The sequence below is a fragment of the Artemia sp. Qi Xiang Cuo genome, chromosome 16 (genome assembly GCF_049724085.1).
Source record: "Artemia sp. Qi Xiang Cuo chromosome 16, ASM4972408v1, whole genome shotgun sequence".
NCBI classification, from domain to species: Eukaryota; Metazoa; Arthropoda; class Branchiopoda; order Anostraca; family Artemiidae; genus Artemia; species Artemia sp. Qi Xiang Cuo.
This window is the reverse complement of record NC_142809.1, coordinates 14,184,212-14,194,285: the sequence shown is the minus strand read 5'-3', so window position 1 is coordinate 14,194,285 and position 10,074 is coordinate 14,184,212.

Genomic DNA, 10,074 nt, shown 5'->3' with positions numbered 1-10,074 from the left:
AAATGGTTAATTTCTACCTTGACGTCTTGGATTATTGTTAAATCAATTTACAGGGACACAAGAAAGCGTAGGCATTCATTGTACTGTAGGCCAAATGAGGAATGTCAGAGCTATTTACATTCTCTAAGGGCACTAGCTCCACATTTTCCTGTATTGACCTTTCATTAATAGCGTATATAAGGCAGTATCAAAATCTAAGATTAAACCACATATTAATCTGCTAAAAGTCAAGGGTTCGTACAAGGAACTAAGTGATTATTTCGAAGAAGTGTCAAGTAGACTCTATTGTAATAGTCAAGCCGTCATCTACGGTGATAGCAATATTAGAATTTCTGTAGATGAAAATACAATAATAAAATTATTTGGTGAGAGCCTTAATAAGGTAGCTAACATTCAGTATTAAATAACCTTCATATCGACTATACACTGGAATGTATAAAGTTTGTAGATAATTTTGAAATGGCAATGATTCGATCTGTAATGCCTTGCCTGACGATCGTTAGATTAGGGCAAGTAACTGCGTTCAGATATTCAATGGTTCCAGATGGTTCAGATGGTTCCAGGATAAAAAAAGCCAAACTAATTTTAAAATTTTCATGTATTTTTGTAGTTTAAACTAAGAAATTAGTATTATTAGTTAAACATCATAAATATTTTTGCAGTTTACATAATAACTTTAGCGATTAAGCAAAAAAAGAAAATTTTGGTTCCAGGAGACAAAAAACAAAACTGATTCAAAAATTGTCAGGTGTTGTTCTAGTTTGAATTAAAAAAATAGTATTATTGGTTAGACGTAATAAATATTTTTGCAGCTTACATAATAACTTTAGCGATTCTGAACTAAAAACTAAAATAAAAAAAAATTAAATATTTCTCATTGGATATATTGATACGTACTTTATGGGTTAAGCCAAAAATTTTTGAACTACAATAATACAAAATTAATGGAGTAAAAAAATAGCGTAGCGAGTCAATTAAAGCAAAAGGATAACCAAACTAATTTTAAAATTTTCAGTTTTTCTCCTGGTTTGAATTAAAAAATGGAAATTATTGTTCAGACACCATAAATATTTTTGCACTTTGCAGCTAAATAAAACTGTTTTATTTAAAATTTTCAGGAATTATTCTAGTTTAAGTTGAACAATAAGATTTTTTTTCAGGGAATCGAGCAGCTAACTAAATCCAATATATGCAATGGTATGTTCTTCGAATGATCGTCTTTTAATTAAGTTGATAGCTGCCGCTGCAACCCAGAACTAATAAAAAAATATGTTGTCTTTATTTTATTTAAAATTTGAAGGAATTATTCTAGTCAAAGATATTGGAATTTTGAAGCAATCAAACAGTTCATGGTAATGAACTCTATAGTAATAATAGCTACTTGTCTCAATAGTAACCGAAACTCTAAAGAACGGAATTTTGAGTCCAATAGATACATCAAAGCAAACAATTCGTGATAACGAACTGTATATTGTATTCGTCTGTATGAGCGACTCGTCTCAATAGTAACTTGCTACATCTAGTTCCTTCTATAATTAAAGACCATAATTAAACTCTATTACTATAGAGTTCATTACCATGAACTGTTCGATTGCTTCAAAATTCCAATAGGGCTGGTCAGTCCTGACGTCACACACCTATCTTGACGCTCTAAATTCAAAATCTGGGTGAAACGTGGGCACCATATACAAGGATAATTTATATAAATTTGCTTTTTTCTGCTTAAAGCTTATCAAATTGACTTCGAAGAAGCCCCTTAGGTAAGTTTCACAAGAAATGTATGCAAAGTGATACTGATCATTGGTATTTTGCACCTAGGTCAAGCTTGGCAAAGGTACATTTCTCAGCTGAAATCATCAAGATTGTATCAAGATTCTTCTAGGTTGATTTAATTTACTCAGGGATCAGCAGCTACCCATATCCAGGGGGAGGCGCAGCAACCCTTCGTTGATTGAGAGGGGGCAGTGGTGGTGATCATAGGCTATTCTGGAAATTAGGTCTTTTATGATGACACCCCCCCCCCCCAGTCCTCAGGGCAAGGGTTGTAAGCTATAACCTGGGGGCATATAAGGTTTTTATTGAAAGTGTTGTCGTAGAAACTTCAAAAGGGCTTATTTTATTGGAAATTGAAAGGGATAGTCCCTTTTTTAATATTTAAAAGTGATTGGAGAGCGACTAACGACCCACTCACGCCCACCATTTCCCCAAACACATCCAATAAAAATTTTGAGATAACCATTTTGTTTAATGTAGTTGAAGGTTCTGGAAATTGGGCCTTAGAGGATGACAACCACTCTAATAGCCCTTAGGAGTAGGGTTGTAATTAATGCCCTGGGGGCATATAACGTATATATAATCGAAAGGTCTTGTGCCCTTTTTGATAGTCGAAAGTTATTGGAAGGCTTGACATTTTATAGTAAAGATCGAAGTGGGTATAATGTATTATTTTTTGTTGTTGTTGTTGTTTAGACCAGGGCACTTCGTATCGAAAGAGTTGTCTTAGGAGCTTCAAAAAGGCTATTTAATTTTAAAATAGACACGACTGATGCCCTTTTTAATAGTCGAAATTGATTGGAGGGAAACTAATCCCCCTCCCATGCCCACCCTCCCATTTGCCCATAATGTTTAAGAACTAAATGTTGCCTTAATATTAAATCAAAATACACTGTGTTAATAATGCTAATTCACAATAAGGTATCTCAGCAGTATCACAAAAACGACTGAGGGTATTATGTTCAAGCTTTTGGGGCTACTTCTGTTCTTAAAATTTAACCAAATCCAAATAGCGTAAGTGTATCCAAGCTATCAAAGAAAACAAACAGATTTTTTTGCGAATGGTATCAAGTTTTGCATTTCAGCTCAACTAGAGGAAGTATGAAACTAAATTAAACACTACTTTTTGTGTCCAGATTTTTAAAAGGGTGTATGTTGTTAAGAAATGCTGAAAGTTTTTCTCCAGCATACAAATAGCAGGCCAAAATATAAATTCTTAAAAAACCAAAAGATTTAAAGTATTATTTTCTTCTTCCCTGAAAAGACTATGTCAATATAAAACGAACAGAAATTAATTAAAAAACTTTTTCACAAAATAAGTTTTTTGAAGAAAAGTAAAGAACTCCATTAAACAAAAAATGAGCAAAAATAAAATCAAATAATGTGCCAAGCATGAACCTTCAGTCTTCAACCAGAGTTCAACCTGTTAACACCTATTTGGTTTATGCCTTTCTCCATTAAACTCAGTTAGTTCAGTGACATAGTTGATTAACTGTAACCTTACTTCCAGATTTTGCCATCAGGTGAATTGAACTTTTTAACCCTTTATATTAACCAACCAAATGACTAAAGGACAACCAATTCAGTGACAACCAATTTCAAGCTCCTATCTTTAAAAATGTGGAATTTTGTATTTTTTGTCAGAAGAAAGATCACGGATGCGTGTTTATTTTTTTTATTTATTTTTTTTTTTAATTTCCCCAGGGGTGATCATATCGATCCAGTAGTCCTAGAATATCGTAAGTGGGTTCATTTGAATGGACATTAAAAGTTCTAGTACCCTTTTGAAGTGACCAAAAAAATTGGAGGGCAACTTGGCCCCCTCCCATGCTCATTTTTTCCCGAAGTTACCCAATTAAAATTCTGAGATAGCCATTTTGTTCAACATAGTCGAAAATCTAATAAATATGTCTTTTAAGATGACTTAATCCCCCACAGTTCCCAGGGGAAGGGCTGCAATTTATGAGTTTTGCCCATTGTTTACATATTGTATTGGTTATTATGAAGTATACAAACATTTTCATGAAGGATTTTTTTCTGGTAAGGGGGGGGTCTGGAGGAGGGGGTTATTCGGGAAAATCTTTCCGTGGAGGATGTTTCCTTGGGGTAAAGGACATTTCTGTAAAGGGGGCGCCGGATTTCCCTGCATTATTTAAAAACGATCAGAAATTAAATTAAAAAAAAACAAGTTTTTTCAACTGAAAGTAAGAAGCAACATGAGAACTTAAAACGAACAGAAATTATTACGTATATGACTGGGTTCACCCCCAAGTCAATACTTCGCTCTTTACGCTACAGTTTTTTTTAGTGCTTTCAAAAGAGCTATCTATTCTAATTAAACAGCCTTTGTGATTCAGGGGTTTGTGATTTAAACAAAATTTTAACTTTAGCGTAAAGAGCGTGGTATTGAATAAGGGGAGAATCCCCTCATATACGTCATAAAAAAATTAAAAAAAAACAAGTGGTACGGCTCAATAGTAATTGAAACTTTAAAAAACGGAATTTTGATGTCAATAAATGTATCAAAAGAATGGGCTTATAATGCTGATTCTAAATATATAAATTTCATTAAGTTTATTTTTACTCATAAAAGGCTACGAGCCTGAGAAAGTTTGCCTGATTTTTGAAAGAGGGGGGAAACATCCCCTTCAAGTGAAAGAATTTTAATGAAAATCACACCGTCAGATTCAGCGTATCAGAAACCCCTATTAAATAGGTTTCAAGCTCACATCTGCAAAAATGTACAACTTTGTATTTTTTGCCAGAAGAAAGATCACGGAGGCGTGTTTATTTTTTTTTCAGGGGTAATAGTAACGACCCAATGGCCCTACAACTTCAAGAGAGGGCTCATTCGAACGAAAATTAAAAGTTATAGTGCCCTTTTCAGTTACCAAAAAGGCTGGAGGGTAACTTGGCCCCCTCACACGCCCCTTTTTTCCCAATTTCGTCTGATCAAAATTTTGAGATAGCCATTCTGTTCAGCATAGTTAAAAAACCCCAAAAATATATCAAACTGTTCGTGGTAACGAACTGTAAGTAAGGAGCGACCCGGCTCAATGGTAACCAAAACTCTAAAAAACGGATTTTTGATACCAATAGATACATCAAAAGAATCAGATTTTACTTCTGATTTCAAATATATACTTTTCATCAAGTTTAGTCTTACCCATCAAAAGTTACGCGCCTGAGAAAATTTGACTGATTTTTGAAAAAAGGGAGGAAGACCCCCTAAAAGCTATAGAAGCTAAATGAAAATCACACCATCATATTCAGCGTATCAGAAACCCTACTGTAGAGGTTTCAAGCACCTAACTACAAAAATGTGGAATTTTGAATATTTTGCCAGAAGAAAGATCATGGATGCGTGTTTATTTTTATTTTATTTTGCTCCCAGGGGTGATCGTATTGACCCATTGGTCCTAGAATATCGTGGAAGGGCTCATTGGAACGAAAATTAAAAGTTCTAGTAACCTCTTAAGTGACCGAAAAAAGTGCGGGCAACTAGGCCCCCTCCCACGCTCATGTATTTCCCAAAGTCACCCAATCAAAATTTTGAGATAGCCATTTTGTTCAGCATGGTCGAAAATATGATAACTATTTCTTTTAGGATGACTTAATCCCCCGGAGTCCCCGGGGAGAAGGCTGAAAGTCATGAAATTTACCAAATGTTAACATATAGTATTGGTTATTGGGAAGTATACAGACGTTTTCAGGGGGATTTTTTCTGGTAAGGGGGGGGGGGTCGGGGGTTATATGGGAGGATCCTTCCATGAATGAAGTTTTCATTGGGAAAGAGACATTGCTATGAAGGGGGCGCCGCATTTCCAAGCATTATTAAAGAAAAAGATCAGAAATTAAATTAAAAAAAAACATGTTTTTCAACTGAAAGTAAGGAGCACCATCAATACTTAAAACAGACAGAAAATATTACGTATATGATTGGGTTCAACCCCTAGTCAATACTTCGTTCTTCAAGGCAAAGAATTTTAGTACTTTCATAAGAGCTATTTATTCTAATTAACGGCCTTTGAGATTAAGGAGTCATTTTTAAAGAATTGGACGAAAATTCGAACTTTAGCTTAAAGAGCAAGGTATTGACTAGGGGGCGAACCCCCTAATATACGTATTAAAAATCAATTAATAGAGTAGGTCGGTGCTGAAATTAATTTGTCATTTACGTACATTTAGTAATAATCAAAACTTTCTTAAATGAGAATACAAAATTTTTTAAAAATACATACAATAAAAAAAAGTAAAATTAAGATACAGATATTTTTTTAACTGTTCATATGTGTTGTAGAAATATCAAACATGCGTTAATTCAAAAACGTTATAACAATAAATAAAAAAACAAGTGTTTTTAACTAAAAGTATAGAGCGACATTAAAACTTAAAACGAACAGAAAATATTCCGTATATGAAAGGGGCTGTGCCCTCCTCAACGCCTCGCTCGTTACGATAAAGTTGGCCTTTGTGAACACGCAATTTTTTTAAAAAAAAAAAAAAATCTCTCGTAAAGCGCGCGGCGTTGAGGAGGGCACAGCTGATTTTGAAAGTTATCAAGTATTTTGCAATAGGTTGCATAGGTTGCATCAAGACGCTGGGTAATTGTAGACAGAGAAAAGCCAAGACAGATAGTCCAAGTAATTGAGAGGCCTTCCTTTGAAAGATTATTTTGTGGAAAAAGTTTTTTTTATTTAATGTCAATAAAGAACGAACACAAATTAATTTTAAAGACTTTTTCCACAAAACAAATTTTGTCAAAGAAAAGTAAAGAGCTCCATTGAGCCAAATATGGGTAGAAATAAATTCAAATAATTTTCAAGTTTTGCTTTTAATCTAACTTTACTTTTACCTTGCTTGCTTAAACTTGGTTCACCCGGTTCTAGGAGTTTACCCCCCCCCCCAGCATTTACCACCCTAAAAAATACCTCCTCCAGAAAATAGTTCTCCCCCATCCATGGGAAATACCCCCGTGGAAAATACTTCACCAGAAAATATCCCTAAGAAAATACCCCCCCCCCCCCAGAAAATACCCCCAATGGGAAATAAGACTTTCCAAATTTGATATTTTTATATTGGTTTTGTTTTTTAATTTTCTTTAGCGGAAATCAATTTTTTTTCTTATGCATTATAGGCCATTCACTTAAATTAACGTTTTGTAAAACTTGAAAACAAATTAGTTTCTTAGTTCGTTTCTTTCAGCTTAGAGTGAGACAAGACAAAGACAAGTGACATAATAGATGGGAACTATATAAAATTTTGGCTATAAGTTTGCAAAAAAGGGGGGTGGGTAAAGTATTTGGACAGTTTGAAGTCAGAAAACAATCCTTGCTTCATAATATGCAGAATAATCATGCTTAACACATTTTTCAGGCATATCCGCTAAACTTTATCCCTCTTCCACTTAATGTGCAAATATATAGCCCAAATTTTTATCTAAAGTAGCGAAAAAATTAAAGAAAAAATCAGTTTGTTCTCGAGTTTCACACATCGTTAACGGTACTCGTGTACTACACGCCACTCACTCAAGTTTACGATTCACAAGTTTTACACAGTTTTACAAGTTTAAAAGTTTTAGAGAGCGTAAACTTGAGTTAGTGTCGTATAATACAAGTGGCCTACATATAAGTACCAAAATTTCTTCCCCCTACGGAAAATAAAAAACAAAAGTCATATAAAATTCTCAAATTTTGAAAGACTTATTTTTCCACGGAGGGGGGGGGTCTTTTCCGCGGGTTACTTACGGGGAGGAGGGTGTTTTCTGTGGGGGGTATTTTCTGGGGGATATTTTTCACCGGGGGATGGGGGTTTTTTCCAAGGGGGGTAAATTTAGAGGACAGCTTCAAATGTCCAGACGTATTTGTGGCATATTTTGCTAGCTCAATAGAAATGTGCCTTTGGGCTTAGGGAATTATTTCACCTGTCCCTAAATAAATAAATAAAAAAAAAACAAGTTTTTGGTTTAGAATTGGCATGTCATTACCTTCGTATTAGTTTAAGAAACAAAACAAGTCTTGTGACGTCAGCTCTTAAACATGCCCCTTTTCGACAAGAATTCATTTTTGTTTTGAAGCGGCCAGTCCGCATCAAACCTGTTTCAAACATTTGCCCTGAGGGCTGGGGGGGGTGTCATCATAAAAGACCTAATTTCCAGAACTTTCTGCAACGTTGAACAAAATGGCTATCTGGAAATTTTGATTGGATGTTTTTGGGGGAATGGTGGGCGTGAAACGGAGGTCAGTTACCCTCCAATCACTTTCAATTATTAAAGTGGGCACTAGCCCTCTCAATTTCCATTTGAATGAGCCCCTTTTGAAGTTTTGACGACAACTCTATCTATAAAAACCTTATATGCCCCCAGGGTATAACTTACAACCTTTGCCCTGGGGGCTCTGGGGGGTTTGCCATCCTAAAATACATAATTTCCAGAACTTTCAACTACGTTGAACAAAATGACTATTAAAAAGGGCAATTTCAATTTCCAATCAAATGAGCCCTTTTTGGAATTTCTATAACAACTTTATATCTAAACCTTACATGCCCCCAGGGCATAACTTACAACCCTTGCACTGAAGGCTCAATAGGGTTATCATCCTTAAAAGACCTAATTTCCAGAACTTTCGACTACGTTGAACAAAAGGATATCTTAAAATTTTGTTTGGATGTTTTTGGGGAAATGGTGTGCGTGAGAGGGGGGTTAATTGTCCTTCAATCACTTTCAGCTGTTAAAAGGGCACTAGCCCTTTCAATTTCCAATTGAATGAACCTACAGAATCCCGTGTTCTTCTGGAAAATTTTACATTGGTAGGACCCATCAAAAACTAGGTGAACGTTTGCATGAGCACAAAATTTCAACAGATAAGTCTCTGAGATTAAGAAATATCAATGAATACTTGGATTTGGAATTGGCTTCGCATATATTTTCGCAAATCCAACCCATCTGGTTCTTTTTGTCGATGCAACCTTAATATCAACTGTAAATAGCCTACCACAATCTTTTAAAGAGATAATTGGGATAAAAAAAAATACATGAACCAAAATTAAGCAATGAATAAAGATACTGGAGATATTCCATTAAGCCCAATTTACGACATTTTAATTTTGAAGGACTTAATCAATATTTACACCTGGTTTAACTTAAAAGAAGCTATTAGCATATCTAATGAAAACCGAAACTGTAGACCAGCTAAAACTATTGCAAGGCAAAGGATTCTTGCTCAACCATCTTGGTAAATTCTTTTTCATTGATTCCTGCCTGGTTTTGATTTAGTGTTTGTTCTTTCTTTGTCAGGTAAACTTCGAAAGTTTAGACTTTCGTTTTTTTTCTTTTTCTTCTTTTTTGTTTAGCACTGAGGACGACTTGGCGGAGGTCCTTGTCAAAATATTTGCTTATTTCTTCTTCTTCATGGTTCACCACAGGCTGACAAAATCCTCGTTTTTTCACTCTTTTTGATTTTATTTTTCATTTTGTTAGTTTCTTTCCTCCCTGAGTTTCATTTGAATGAACCCTTTTTGAAGTTTCTACAACAAAGGTGGGCGAGAGAGGGGGGCTAGTTGCCCTGAAATCACTTTCGAGACTATTAAAAAGGACACTATCCCATTGAATTTCTAATCAAATGAGCCCTTCTTCGAGTTTCTACGACAAAGATTTCAATAAAAACTCATATGCCCCCAGGGCATAATAACTTAAAACCTTTGCCCTGAAGATTGTGAGGGAGTGTTCTAATCAAAGATATAGTTTTCTGAACTTTAAAATGCATGGAAAAAAATGGCTATCTCAAAATTTCAATTGGATGTTTTTGGGAAAATGTTGGGCGTGGAAGAGGTGTTTTTGTCTTCCAATTACTTTTGACTATTAAAAAGAGCAATAGCCATTTCAATTTTCAATCGAATGAGCCTTTTTTAAGTTTCTACGACAACGCCTTCTATAAAATCCTTTTACGCCCACAGGGCATAACTTACAACCCTTGCCCTGAGGGCTGTTGGGGAGTGTCCTCCCCAGAAACATAATTTCTATTTGGAAATCAACTACGCTGAACAAAATAGCTATCTCAAAATTTTGATTGGTTGTGCTTGGGGAAATGGCTTGCGTGGAAGGGGTGTTGGCTGCATTCCAATCACTTTCGACTATTGAGAAGGGCACAAGCCACTCCGATTTCCAATTTTTGATCTGACCCTTGTTTTAGGAGTTATGGGGGATTGTTTTTTTTATTAAGGGACGTGATCGTCTCTTACTAGGTTACTAGCTACCTCTGAAACCAAGATTTCTCATTTAACATCCTTACAACTTGCATTGAA